Source organism: Bombus vosnesenskii, unplaced genomic scaffold (assembly GCF_011952255.1).
Source record: "Bombus vosnesenskii isolate JDL3184/JDL3185 unplaced genomic scaffold, Bvos_JDL3184-5_v1.1 scf7180000013285, whole genome shotgun sequence".
Taxonomy (NCBI): Eukaryota; Metazoa; Arthropoda; class Insecta; order Hymenoptera; family Apidae; genus Bombus; species Bombus vosnesenskii.
The window spans coordinates 1,867,446-1,883,263 of NW_022882938.1; the positions used below are offsets into that span (position 1 = coordinate 1,867,446).

At 35.9% G+C, this 15,818-nt stretch overlaps 1 protein-coding gene and 1 non-coding gene across 6 annotated transcripts in view; one reads left to right on the forward strand and one right to left on the reverse strand.

Moving 5' to 3' along the window:
* Window positions 1-15,818, reverse strand: part of LOC117232121 (acetylcholine receptor subunit alpha-like) — a 102,062-nt gene that overhangs the window by 44,419 nt on the left and 41,825 nt on the right. Inside the window, exon 3 of one of the 5 annotated variants that reach the window (XM_033491288.1) lies at window positions 5,734-5,805. The exons of 3 other annotated variants lie outside the window; for them this stretch is intronic. The gene's annotated coding sequence lies outside the window, so the exon portion shown is untranslated. Of the gene's footprint in view, window positions 1-4,859; window positions 5,443-5,733; window positions 5,806-15,818 lie in introns of those variants that run through there. One more of the 5 variants, XM_033491292.1, reaches the window with a different exon arrangement.
* On the forward strand, window positions 12,121-12,194 carry Trnan-guu. Its single transcript has one exon. It is a non-coding gene; the product is annotated as a tRNA-Asn (tRNA).

Genomic DNA, 15,818 nt, shown 5'->3' on the forward strand with positions numbered 1-15,818 from the left:
GTAAGATAATTTTCTACCTAGTATTTTCTTAATTATATTTTGAAAAGTACGAATTTGCTTAATATCATCGTCGGGATCGCGTCTATCGTTAGCCAAGAAAGATAGGCTCGAACAGAGATATTTCTCATTAGCGTATGAAATAAATAAATTCACTGAATTCTAAATTTAATTAAGTCGTGTATACCAATAGCGGTACTTATTGCAAATCCTTTATCGAATACAAGGTGATCTGCAAGAGTTGATGCAGTAAATGCCACAAAAGAGAATTGTGTTAACATTCAAACAGCATTAAACAAATTATCCGTAAACGAAATTGAAAGGCCAATTGTTCGAGTAGAAGCGATTACTCGATGAATTCGTATTTGTTTCATTAACATGTATTTGGGGAACAATTTTCGATAGAATAAATGCTGTTAGCAAATCGTTGTAATCATCCGCAGCTTCGATATCTACAGTGGTATCATTATACGATGGCATAAGCAATTTTATTAAAACTATGCTTAAAACTGCAAGGAGTTTGAAGATGAAACTGAAAATGTTATTCCAATGAAATACAGAAAACAATGACAAATTACAAATAAAATATTTTTCGATAATAACAATGAGAACAATGTACAGTTGGAAGGAGTTTGTGTGTTAAATTTACGTACCTGTATACGATTATAACGAGGAAGCATTTATATATTGTAAAACTTATATTACAGAAGTTCATATTACTTCTATTATGTATATTATATTACACTATTATATATACCAATTTATATTACACCATTAAAGTTGTAAAATAAAATGCTGGTGAGTTAGAAGTGGAAATTGAACAGTTTGATATATTAAGTAAGACTGAGAATGTATTCATTGCTTCTGAAAAGTTGAATTTTATAATAGAAAACAAAATTATATCCACATTTCTCGGTACTGAAATTGGCAAAAGATTATTTACGCGCTACTTTTTTGCAACATAATACACTGGCATGACTGTACATAGAAATGAATATTCTAAAAACACTTTGTTACGAGGATATTATTGATAAGTTCAGAAATGAGAAAATTAGAAAATAAAAATGTTCAATTCCTTAAAATAATTTAGTAACGATTTTTTATTTACATTTTATATTCCTTAAGTCTGAGACAAATCATTGTTCCTATAAAAAGAGCAGCGACTTTGATTTGTATGCTTAGGGTTCGAAAAGCTTCAGACGCTGCCGTGATCATCGTTGTCACGTTCATATAAGAGATAGGATTAAAGGCAGCAGAAATGAAGAAAAGAAAGAGCAATTTCAAACGAAGGGTCAAGTTTCCAAAGGTTCAAACGAAATTCCGTGGCACGTAACGAGTGTTAACTCCTCGATCGACCAGATCCAAATTCCTCATTCCCTCCGAAACTACCCTGTGAAAGAAGTTCTCTACGCCGGTTGAACTAGAAGTCGAGTCAAACTACCCTCTGGCGATCATTGAACGGGTCTTTGTCCCGAATCTAATACGACGAAGTCAGACGAGGAATAAAACGAATCTCTGAACAAAAGACTAAAGGCCAAGAACAAATTTCTTATTTTAATCGATATTTTATCGATATTCAATCGATATTAACAGACGTTCGCGAACCCTTTCTTATCTGTGCACAAAATATCTCGTTTCGTGTCATTTACGCGATATTTCGAAGATAGATATATATTTCGCCAGTTTTTCCTAATAAGACGCGAGATTTCACATGTTTTGCAATAAAAATATCAAGGGTTAATCAAAGAGCTTCCAAATGTCCTAAAAATATTAATTTTCCTCTTGTATTATATTGCATTTATTGCATGCGATAACGAGCGTATAAATAAGGAAATGCTTGCTCTATAGTAAAGAATTTAAAAGCAAGTTTCTTACATATTTTGAAGCACCATAAATATAGGACGACTTCTAAATTTTTATTCGTGGTAAGGAATACGAGTTAAATTAAGACGAATCTAACGCAATAATTTTTCCCTATTTATATCCTCACCACTGTACCTATATTATCACTTTATTGATGTTTATACATTCATAGATGCAGAAATGCACAGGATGCGAATATAATATGCAAAAGTATCTAAACTATTCAAGGTACAGTACTTGTAATATTTAACAGGTGAAGCAAATTCCTCTTCGCCTATGTTTCTAAATATATGAAAATACATAAACAACCGCTGTATGATTATCACGTTTGCATAGATTTTTTCAATCTTCGAAATTTCTTGGCGTAATGTCTATTCCTTTATATCCGAGTGCCATCGGAATAAAATAGCGTCGTTAAAAAGTTCGTCTTGGTGTGTAAGCTCGACGCAAACGGGATGAACTGTATTAAGAAGCAACCTTTACCGATTCCAGTGTCTCGAGACGCGGAAATAAAGGTGAAAGGTTAACGAGCAACCTGTCGTTCGCCAAGTCGCTGCGTTTCGAGACCTGCAATATCCGAAGTTCACAGAAGGCCCCCGTCCCGCCGCGAAAGGGCGCACGCCCATATTTCCCTGGATTTTGCATTATTTCTTCGTCACGGCAAATGGATTTTCATCTTTTACCGGGGATAAGGATTTCATATCAAATATTTATAGCGGGACGATAAGGCGACGAAGTTCGTCGTCGTGCGAGCGCGTCACGTTCAGCTGACAAGAGGACGGGAAGCTTAAACTTTCAACCGTGTAACGACTGCAATACCAGCGAAACTTGCTGTCTTCCCGGTTTCTAGGGGCCGACTTTTGACGCTCTTTCATCCCTATCCTCGCGAGAGAATAACAGAGGGGAAGAAAAGAGAAAGAGTAAGGCGTGGCAGATAAGAATTTGTAAGGAACAGTCGTCGTTCCTTAGGTCTTGGAGGGATCATACTGCTAAATAAAGTAAAATCGATGTAACGGGAGAATTGGCTTGTCTTATTTTATGGGGCAGTTTTCCAGATTCGAGGTACAAGGGGCTAAAATGTATGCTTTTACGGTACACACGGAGAAAGTTCGAAGAATGTGTTTTGACAACTATTTATAAAACTTTGTATAATTTGTTATAAAAGCAACATGTTTACTTCCACGTGAATTTATGATATGTATATACTTTGCCCTGGCAGTCGCAACAAATTGAAATATACCATATTCGTCGTAACGTTTAATTTTTGCAAACTATCACATTGTGTTTGCCAATTTTTTCTGATCATGTCATCTGAATCATTCACACTGTTGATCATTTTTTAGCCCATAAAATTTATCTTACTGCAATCATTCTAAACGATCTAGTAACATGAGCCCACTATGACAGCCAACACGTTGAACGATCTTTGGATAATATTTGGTTACAAAATGTGGTAATTTGAAAACTCTATATTTCTTGAATTAAACGATCTTCTTAACAAGCAAAAATTCCAATTATGAACGTTCAACGTAAAGATATTTTATTACAGGAACTCTCTTATATCGTCAGAAATGTCCACCCATTATGTTTTTGATTTGTATAACCTAATTAGCAGTGTAACATCCCTTGTTAATTAAACGTTGGCTTCTATTGATCATAAAACGCGATAAGAGTAAAGGAACGTTAATTTCCCAAGGCAAATATCAATTATCAAAACCAACTATCCCTCCGAATTCAATTTTCAAACTAGAAACCAATTCTAAAACTCGCTATGTACATATAGTACCACGAAGAAGTGTAATCGACACTCGTCTATCTTCCCTGAAGCAGCAAAACGAGAAAAGAAAAAGAAAGAACACAATAATGAATCCACGCGTGCTCGAGAATAATCCAGGAATGCCTACGATTCGCATAATCGCGATGAACCGTGCAACGAGTACCGTAAAGTCGCGCCGCCGCGGAAAAGGTCATTCATTCAGCGAGGATTACTTCATTCCTCGACTTTCGAGGCGCACACGAATTCCACGACGTTCCGTGTCCGTTCAATTGAAAATCCCAATAGGTTCGAAGGTCCTCCCCGCTAACCTATTCCTCGCCCTGTCCCCACAACCATGATTCCGCCCTGGAATTCGAAGGCCATTCTGAACATGCACACACGTGCATCTATGCCTCGATCCAATAAGCGAGCGCCCAGTCAATTGTGTATGTTAAAATATTCCGCGTGCCCGGCTTTCATCGAAACGGGTGGTCAGGGGATAAAGGACGAAAGAGAACAGACAGTTTGACTGACGTACAGAGGGTGGAAAAATTTCGGATTTCGTGTTTCACTACATTTTCATGCGAATGTTGAGAAAGATGTAAATTTTGATGGGAATTTCCAAAGGAAGTTGCAGGAAATTTATTTGAGTAGATAGTAAAAGAGAATATGTCTGTTACATTGACTTGATAAAAAAAAAAAAGAAAAATACATTGGGCGAAGTTATACTGTGATACGTTTATAGTATACTAAAGAAATATTTCACAAGTATTTTTTACAATTGGCAATTGTTCGTAGTAAAGGGGTGAAAATAGACGCGAAGTTCGAGAAGGAACTATACCTTTAGACACGAAGAAACAAGTTTTTAAAATTGCGTTATTAAATTGGGAATATGGTTATATAATTGCCCTACTAAATGTTAATTCAGTTTCACGTAAATTTGCACGTGCGATGGATTAAGTATAGGTAGATCAAGTATAAGAGTAAAGGGATTATACATTCTGTTAGATGTTTGCACATTTGACAAGCGCATGCATCAAGCATTGTTAGCAACAAGAAATTTTCCGGAATACGTTTCCTAAGTTTCGATTCTATATCGGAAGATGAATAACGTAAATGGATAATTTTATACATCACGTACATAGATAATTTTGCAATCGCGTTATATAAAAACGTGGTGACAAGTTTCTGATTGTGTTAAATAAGTACCGCGTAATATTACTATATATGTGTGTAAACTCACCTAATTCCCATCAACTTCGTCCACTCTGGAGGACACTTACGAACAGTTCTACAAATGTTCGGCCAAACTTTCATCGCTCTACACCATCTCTATCGACTCGGAGCAACACACCACCAACTGCCACAACTGTCCACAAATTTCACAACAGAGACAATAATTCACTCGACTCCCGACACGTGATCCCACGGCTCGCCCTCCAAACACGTGTTACATTGTACATCGAATTCGAGCGTTGGTAGCACAGTGCCAGCGGTATAAAGGTAGGATTAGTTCTCAATTGACGCGGTTCGTTCGTTCGTCGGTTGATCGACGAGCGCGAATTGCCCCGTGGACAACGTTCGTGACGTAGCCAGGAAATTTGCCGAATGGTTTGGAGAATCGGCAGGCATCGACGAGAGAAAGTGACGAGTGCCGGGCAAACGGCGATGCCAGGGACGTTTAATTGGACGATATTTGCCGAACGCGTGTAATCACCTGTTGCACCGGCAGGAGAGGCGCGCTGATAGCGGCTAGACGAAATAAATTCTTGTCAAATGGCCTCCAGGCGATGTTTGCTTTCAGGGACAAGTTCTAAATTCGTCGTTAGGAACGATCAACGCGACGGTTTCGGTTTGAGGGGCGCGGATTAACTGACTTCGGTTTGACATTGCGAGGACTCGATAGTGGATCTAGTTCGGTCGAAATTTGGTGGGGATTCCCCGTCCGACCGAATAGGCTAATGCAGGTAGCTGGAACGGTGGAAGGGGAAACGGTGGATATAGCAATTTTCATTTACATTTACGTAGAGCGGCGATTTTTAAGCTTTTTCATCCCATGGCGCACATGAACTAATAACTACAATTCTGCGACGCATTAAAACATATGTTAGACATACGTATATATAGATTTGGTCCAAGACAGGGTATTCATTCACACCGGATGGATATCCTTGTCTTTATTTGGCAACCTAAGGAAAAAACATGTTTTAAAACATCCTATCAAATAAATATCGCCAATCTGTTTTTATGCTCTATCGAATGACAACCAATACGTTGTTGTTTCGAATCCGCATCAGAATTTTTCATCTTCTTTTTATTTTCTGGCGAAATTACGCGGAACGATATAGGGACACCCCGTATAAAATTTTTTACACATACAAATACACAGGGTGGTTGGTGACTAGTGGTACAAGCGGGAAGGTGGTGATTCTACGCGAAAAAAGAAGTCGAAAATATAGAATAAAAATTAAAAAAAAAAGAATTTCTTTTTTTAAATTTTTCCATCGAGACAACGATCTACAGTGAGATCCGTTATAACGAGACGTGATAAAGTGCACGCGTACCGAGTGAAAATTCAAAATCGATTTTCTCGAAAACAAAGCCTCAAACGAAAAATTTTTATTCTATATTTTCGACTTCGTTTTCGCGTAGAATCACCCCCTTTCCGCTTGTACCACCAGTTACCAACCACCCTGTATATATATTACCTTTAACGATTGTACGATTATGATTTTGAGACATATAGGAAATATATAAGCAAAGATTACAATCAAACGTCGCTATATATTAAAAAGTAGTGATAACATTATTTGTCACCTCGCTTCCAACTCCGCTGAAACAACAACGTACATAGTATCCCCAGTATTTTATATTTATAACTTTACCCAAAATCTGCTAAAAGAATCGTACCCATTAATTTTACTCTGTACCATCAACCTTTTAACCACACCACCTGTTGACCAGATTCTCCGATGTATCGTACTAAAGAGTAAACCTTGGAAATTGGTCTTTCCATACAAAGCGATCCGCAATTCCCATTGAAATAACGATGAGATTAGAAACAGGCGTGGTGGACAAGGATGAAACACGGGGGGTGGTTGGCTGAAGTACGTCTCCGTGTTGCTAGAGTAGACATTAAGGGGAGTATTTCTTAATTAGCGGCTCGCCTCGAAAAACGAGGTGATTCGAGCCAAGTCAGCCGCTCCCTCGATGTGCCAAGCCCTGTTACCAGCTCCTCGTAGATCACGATTTGCTTTAAGTATCTTAAGTTCTTTAAGGTTGATGGAAAGAGAGAGAAAACAGGGAGCTCGTTTGCAATTCGTTGTCACGAGTACGTCGGATATTAATCGCACGATGTAGACGTTGATGAAAATACAGAAAGCCGGTAAACAAATTGTGGTGTTCGTAAATAACGCGACAAGATAGAGTAACGAAGGGAAAATGGTGTCTGCTGATGAATGGAAATACGTCGACGAAAAGCATAAAGAATTAAGTTGAGAATTCTTTGTGAAACGTGATAGAATTTTTCATTTACTTTTCCCTTACGTATACTTTTATTGCATAGCTAAAGTTTATTCAAATATCTTCAATGGGGTTGAATATAAAAATGTTGAATTATTAAAGTAATCGTTGTTTCATCTTCAGAGATTGTTCTGCATTAAAGATAACAATTTCATATGAAAGATTAATTTAGGTATTAAACAGTAACAAAAAGCGAATCGATCTTCTTCTATTTTTAATACAATTTTTTTATTTTTCGATAAACTGATTGATACAGAAATCGTTTAGAAAATTATATTTATTCGAGATAGAGCGAATTTCCGATTATCGATTATCGATTCCGATAACGTAGCAATTATTTAAGTAATTATATAATTTCAGAAAGATGTTATCGTGAATCTAACAGAGCTCAGGTACAAATGGCCTGATCAGGATTCTCGTATCGAGTAAACGAATCGAATACCACGGTAAATGTAGCAAGATAGTAGTTCGCTAAGTAAACGGAGATATACTTGATGGTCATCAGGAAATAAATAGCCCGGGTTACGGAAATTACGAGATCTCCGGCAGGAATTCGACGTAACCCGTATATTAACCAGGGAAAATCTACCGGTAAACGGAGATATTTCTTGGTAAAATGTATCTGTTTCGCGTGCAAAACATCAGCGTGATAGTTTTATCAGGAAATTGTGGTACTAAACTTGATTTCTAATAATATCGTTGATCTTGACAGGAAACTAAAAAATTCGGGTTACTGGAAAAATTGAGAAGCGGAGAATATACATAGAATTAACAGTCTTCGAAATTTTTAATTAATTATCTTGCTAAAAAATACGGATAAAATGAAATCATTTATGTATAAGAATATATCGTATATGTATATATCCGACATACCATATGTATATTTGACAGGTAGACATCGTGACATAATTGATTAAAATTCAAATTAATATTTTTTCGTATAATCGGTGAGAAATTTCAACAAACTGTAATACGTCACTTTGTTGTTCTGCTTTGCTTCAGGAATAACGAAAAGAAAAGACTCCGGCCAGGTACAAAATTCGGAAAAAAAGCTGAACTTAATATCGAAATCGCGAGAAGGGGAATCTATTTCAACGATTGAAATCGAGAATCGATGAGGCGAGGGGGTTAAAGGGGGCGCGATAATGAAAATCCATCCTTTCAATATCTCTCCGATAGATATCGACGGAGAGAAAGTACAGAGGAGTGGCAAAAAAAAAAAAACTGCCCGGAACGAGAAACGACGAGTCGTGTCGAAGCGGAAAATGGAATGCAGCAGCTTTGTATTCAATTGTTTCGCCTAAATTTGTTTCCAACAAAAAAGAAGTTACTTCACCTAAGCTCGTTGAAAAAGCAAAAACTAAAAAAGAGAACACACACACAAAAAAAAAAAGGAAAAAAGGGAAGGTAGGAAAAAGGGCGAAACCGGTAACGCCTAGCAAACTCATCGATCTGCATTAAACTTTTGCTTTATAATATCGAGATACACTTGTGACCAACTATACATATATATGGCCGAATCAACTCTCCACCCTAATTTTGAATTACGTTTCAGTTCATAAAATCGAAGATTTATATGAAGACATATTTCAAAGGCTAATAGGTAGTTACTTTTAGATTTTAAACTTTTACGATGATTAGACACGTTTGTGGTATTTTAGCTTTTGATCGTTTTTTCGGGTCTGCTTTGATAAAGTGAACTTGTATGTTCACGAGACATTGGAAAGAAGTGTACTAATAAATACGATCGAAACTCGAAAAACCATAAATATGTCAACTAATAATTAGATTTAACAAGTATAGCCATAAAATGTATACATAAACCAAAGTGTTAACTTCTTTCCAAAAATGGGAAGAAGGAAACGAAAAAAAAGAGAACAAAGTAGAAACAAGAGCAAAAATAAAATGTACAAGTAGACGAAAAAAGCGCAGATGAAGAATATCAAATCGAGACACATGGAATAATTATGGCAGTTAGTAACTTCCGTTTGGCGTATGTACGCTATTGGTTTCCGACTTTGTTTTCGGATCTCGTTTACTTTTTTTTATCTTTCTTTTTTTGATTTCATGGGTCGTCGATTGCAGGACAATTTTGCATATCGAACGCCGCGGGCTATTATTTGAGCGTCGACACCGAAAAGCTCGTTTTTCCAGACTCTCAATGATGGACAATCGATCAATCGCGGCGCACCATCGATGTGACGAACCATAAAACTTCCTTTTATAAACACTCGTTATTTTTCCCGTTTTTCTTGTTAGACGAAACAGGATTCGTCTCTCTTTCTCTCCTTTTTGTTTTAAATACCTATACCTTTTCTCTGAATTTTTTCCAGCGCCAATTTACATGAACTCCTTAACTACTGCCATTTTTATTCAACGATCCAATGAATCCCAGTTTTTTTTTTTTTTTAGGAGATAGGTACGACTCAAAGGAGAAGCAAATTTCGACTGTATTTTTACTTTACGAGATAAAGGTTTCGTAAGAAAAATTTTAGATAAAAGAAAATTGTTCATTTTATAGAAAATATTCATAACATAGCATGTATAACATTTTTAAAAGTAGAAGTAGAATCGTTGGTCCTCATAAAAGATTCTTTGTACAAACTGTCGAATATTTTCACTCCTTAAGAATAAAATTATAAAATATTATAAGAATATTAATTTTTCCATTTTCTTTTTCCCTAAAAATCTGTCCTTTAATAAAAAATTGTTATAGCTAATATCACTACAATGCAACAACAATTAGCTCTCTATAGCAAACTAAATTATTATACCAAATACTATTACACCAAATATATTTACAATAATTACATGTTACATGTTGAAATAAACAATCGCAATCAGTTCTGATATTTTCTTGCCGTGAGCACATAAAAGTTCGAAGTTAAAGAATAAAGAAAAGTAAAAAAAAATATCTTATTATATATCGAAATATCGGAATATCATAAGTTCCATGGATAAGGGACAGAAATAACGATAAGCATCTGCAAAGAGGGCTCCTTCGAGAGGATTTATAGAGAGGAATAGAAGAGGAAAAAGGTACGCGATGCCGGTGTGCATTTTTTTCAGTCGAATACTCGGAGTTAACGATAAGGTCGTGCTGACGTCGAGATAAGGAGGCCCCGATTGGGTAGAGATCGCGTGCTCGACAGAATACGGGCCACGAAACGTAATGTTATCAGGGGCCGTACAACAGCTGCACTAAATTTTTTTTCGCCGACAGTTCCACTTTTCGAACGATAACTTCGCAGCCCTCGCGCTTACCTCGTGACCAACCTGCTACCCTTATTAAACAATATCTCACGGTTGTGTAACAATCTCAATATTACAAAATATTTCACGCACCAAGTGTATAAGGAGAAAATGTGAAAAGATATCGTTTAAAAATTTCCCGAATTTTTTGTTACAAGGATAAGAGAGCAAAAGAATTCTTAAAATTTTACAATGCTTTTGAAAATCGTCTTAACACGTCTGTGTTCTAAATTTTGTTTTACATGTTTATCAACATATTATTCTACTTTATTGTATTAGTTATGTGTCCATTTATACAGCAACTATTACTGTCAGGATTTTATATTAAGAAAATTGAAAAAAACTTGAAAAAGGGGAGAAATTGTTCCTAAAAAGAAGAAGGAAAACAAAATAGAGGTATTATTATGTACGAGGTTTACAGAGTAAATATCATTCTGTAGATATGAATGTTCTCTGTTCACAACGGCTTTCAGTTCCACGTTTTACGATCGTTTTATATTTCTTATTAACATCGTGGATATGTTAATATCTCTAGTAAAAGCGTGGGTTAAAGTGTGCACAGTCGACCGGTACCGAACTGTAATTCTCTGCTCCTAATATAACCACTTCCTGATTGGTAAATGTGTTATTAGTGAATTTATTAAGGTTATTGAACTAACCGTGGAATTTATGCACATACCAATTGATTTCACCGTATAATCAAATCTGTGCATTTATTAATGTACGTATGTCTCTATTAACGTGACCTATCAAATACTTCCATTTAGTCTTCCGCATATTCCGACAATATTACCTATCAGATTGGATAAACGGATAATTTACGTATAAATATGCCCTACTTTTTATACGCGTAAATACGCTTAAAATAAAAATTTACAGATTATAAGAAATTTAAGGATAATTATAATAATCGAATAGAGAAGCTATATTTAGTATATTTTGAATGTCTTTACTTAAAAATTTAGCAAAGGTAAAGAAGAGCGAATTACAGAGAGAGATGAGGATGTTGGTTCGCTACAGGAGAGAAAAGAAATTGCCCAGAAGCAATCTCTTGATGGATTTTCTGATTAAATGTCCCTGTCCCACGCAGAAAAGCACTCGCGGTGATGCATATTTTTATCGCGTAATATTCGATAATTCCGGCCAACAATTTCCTTCCGGCCGTCTTTTGTGCATCCTCTCGCATTAGAAGACGTTTCCGCTTATTTCATTTCGAGAGGAATAAGTAATATAGGAAAGATAAAAATATGTAAAGCACATAATTGGCCATTTTATGCTAATAATTTTCCTCTAACAATGACGGTTGGTCATTAGATACAACAAAAGGGAGACAAGGATACAGATAATTCCAAAAGGGAACTTTAAGTTTATATCATAATTCCTGCAACGTTGTCCATATTTCTCCGATATTTCTCCTTTTTTTTCATTTAAAACCTTTACTTGCATTAAATTCTTATCTGTAGAAAATTGTATAAGTATATGAAACAAAACACAAAAGCCGTTTTGATGATTCAGTTAAAATATATTGGAGAACATTAATGAAACGTTTACAAGGTAAGTTATAAAACGTAAAACGTAGAATGTGATATTACTACGTGATCAGAATTTCATTGAATAAAGATACTATTGTATAAATAAATTATATGATTTTTATATAAATATCGATTAAAAGTTAGAATTAAAAGATGCTTACGGCTTATCCTACTACATCGTAGTCCAGAACTCCAACGGCCTCCGTGGCGCAATCGGCTAGCGCGTTCGGCTGTTAACCGAAAGGTTGGTGGTTCGAGCCCACCCGGGGGCGGATATATTTTGTTATTTTTTTATTCATGAATAAATTAACTAATCATAATGCTTTTTTTGTTATGTATCCTATAATATTTATTTTAACTTATTGCAAATGTATCATATAGTTTTAAATAATTCTTAGATGAAAATGTGTGCAGATGTGAACGTTTCATTATTGTATTATGTAAGTATATTTTACAGAAAAGAAAAGAAAAGAAAAGAAATTGTTATGAAAAATTTTCTTTTCGGCTATGTGCAAAGATTTTATACTATATGATATCTATCAGAATATTTAAAAGATACTATGATAAACGATCATATCATTAATGTATTACGATCATTGTATTCAAGAAATTATAGTATATAGGTTTAACAAAATGAATAATTCGTCATAACTTATAAATAATTAAGCTTTGAAAAAGATATTGATAAACACCGAAGATTTAGAAAACTACTATGTATGTACTAATAAAAATGTGGAAAAAAAAATGTGAAATATTTTTATTTATGAACTATTGAAAAATAAGATTATTTAATTGTTAGTGGATGTTTATCTCTGGTATGTGGTTTGTAACTAATAAATGTTTGTAACTAATAAATGTGAAATTTTAAAGATATTGATATTTGTGTTAAGTAAGTAGTTCTCCTAGTCTCCACTAGATGTCTATGTGGAGTTACGAGTTCTCGCATTTAAAGTTAGTCGGTCGATATAATATCTTGAAGCAGAGAACGAACATCGTCAGTCAGCCAGTAGGTGTACTACTGATCGATTTAGCAGATGATGATTGCAGGAGATGATTCATGATTAAGCTCCGCTCCCTGGCTTCCATCACTCGCAACGACGGTGGTCAGTGGAATTTCTGATGCTAACTGACTATTTTTTTTTTTCTAATTCTATGTAAAAATAATATGTAACAAAGGTTGTACAAAAGGCAATAATGAAAACTTGTAAAGTGAATAATTATGAACTGAGGCTTTTTGGGCTTTCAATTATATTTAATTTTCATATAACTTCAAAAATAAAATCTTTGTTCTAGTTAAATTCACAATTAAGAAATTAAAATTTGAAAGGAAGAATTGGAATTTAGAGTTATTTAGTTATTTTAAATTTTTCACGAATTTCCATGTATAAAGGAAATATAATAAAGAAATGAGTGTTTTCTGTGTGTTACGAGCGTGTATATATATAAATATATATAACTGTGCCTCCAATTAAAAATTCCCAAAAACCCAGTTCAATACATTTACAGCTTTATTTACTCGTCCTAGATCAACAAACCCCTTCACATCTCCATGAAGCATTACACACAAGCTTTCAAAAAGATTGAATCGCAAGAAGCTTTTCTTCGGAACTTTAGTAACGACAAACTGTGGCGTGTATCAAGCGTGTATCGTAACTGATCAATGGTGGTTCAGTAATAAAGAGGAGAAGGTTGAGACGATGCAAAGCGACTCGACAATTTCGAGCATCACGGAGTAATGTGTCAGATTCGTCAGTCCACGAATTCGTTGCCACAGTATTACGGGTTATATGGCTGCACGTTCCCGACCTCATTTAACTTTGAACTGCGTCTAGAACGACGTCTGTACAAGCGCAAACATCTGCCGCTGGCGCTTGTTGGAACTCTGTTTTATCCGTAGCCCCACCATTCGCTCCGCCGCTAAAATCCCTACTTCCAGTAGTTTGTTTCCCCACTCTAGCGTCACTGTGTCTCAGTGATAACCCGTAGATCGCGAGAACACGCGCGTATCCCATTCGTGGCTGCAGTGAAATCCGCGATACGCGAAATCAAGCGCGGATTAAGGGGGAGGGGTCTAGCGAAGGTTATAGCCTCGGGTCTCGCTATAAAAAGAACAAGAAAAAATGCATCTTATTTTACGAGCATAACGTAGCGAATTATTCTAACACATAGACGTCGCACCAGGGCGCGCGTTTAGTGACGGATGAAAGATTTAAAACCGATACTTACGACTTATACTAAAAATTGTTCACCAAGTTGGCAACAGTCGTTTGTTCTATGGTATAAATTATATTGATTCCTTGCTTTTATTCAATATATACTCATTTTGTAAAATTATTCCATTCTATGAACTTTCTTCTATCCGCCACTGTATGTGTAGAAACGCGCAGCTACGTGCGCTCAAAGTATACAAAGATGATAAAATTAGTAAAATTCTGTAAATTCGCCGCGGAAAATAAAAAAAGGGATATCTGTATTTTAAAAATGTATAATACAGATCTTTTAACATAACTTACAAATTTTATCTCATATTTGTGTAAATTTATTTCATTTTATTTCTCTTCCCCTATCTTTCTGTAAAGGGGACCTCCGCTGGCTTAATAGTCTCGGGCCTCAGAAACTGTAACGCGATCTTGTGCGAAACCGGGAACACGACGAAAAAAAAAAAAGGAACACAGATTAGTGTTTGTGTCGTCGGTAGAGCGTTAAGTGAAAGCGTGCACGTTTCAAAAATGCGAATGGAGACACGATTATCCGGGATTCGAGGGCGGATTTTCAGCTGTAGATTAGGAAATTGGTTCGAGACTGAGATGAGAAGATATGATGGAGATTGGGCGAGCGAGTCGGAGCTTAGGCGACCGCCATATTAGAATATTAGGCTTAGAGGGTCTACGAGGAATACGAATAGTTCGTTTGGCGGAGCTGTTCGTCTGCAGAACCAGAGTATTCTACGATCTCCTGCAATTCGATCGGCTTTCGCGAATTCTTTCTTCTTATTATGGGGATAAGAAAGGATATCCTTTATGCGATAGTTTTTAAATGGAATCAGTGGAAAGTGAGGAATTTAGATTAGGAGGAGGGAAATTTAAAATTGATCCATTGAAAATACACCTTGGGGGATAATAATGAGAGTCGAGAGGCTGATGCAAAAAGCGGATAACAATAAAAGCTACAGCCTACGACGAGCATCAAAATTGCAGGAATAAAATGGAAACCTTTAAATATTTATAAAAAATTCAGAAGTATTGTCATTCACGAAAGCCTATAATATGGTGTATAGAAGAATAATATTCAGTATCGCACTTATATTTAGTATTTAACGTTACTCGTTGCACCACATTTCGCCAATTATTTCCCGGTTTTTGTAATCGCCATTTTCCAAAAATATATTCAGCGCTACATCATCATACATAGCAAGATATAAAAATAACCAAACGATCGACACGTCAAAAATATATCCAACAAGATTTCTTATTAATATTATTCTATTTAATATTCCTTGCGCGACAAATAAAAAAATAAAGTAAAAGTATTTACAAAGTATCACACGTTCAAAGTATCCACGGACCACATTGATTAGCAAAAATCCATTAACAGCCTCGAGCTTTACAACATGGCAACGATCGACACTAATTAACATTTTAACCCGATAAGGGTGAATTTTTCGGTGAAGATGATAAAGAGGCGGCGCGGCGGGTCGATGCTCGAAGAAAGAGATACGCGAAGTGGAAAGTCATTATCGTGACAAAGAAGATCGAGGCAATCGCGGCGAGTTCGAGAAGCCTATCAGTTTTCCACAGGCGGAATCGAGGAAGCCCCCCTCCCCCCCGGCCGTTTCGTGGTGCAGCCACCAAAGTACAGAGACGACTCTCTGCCACGTCTACACCTTTTGTCCGTTC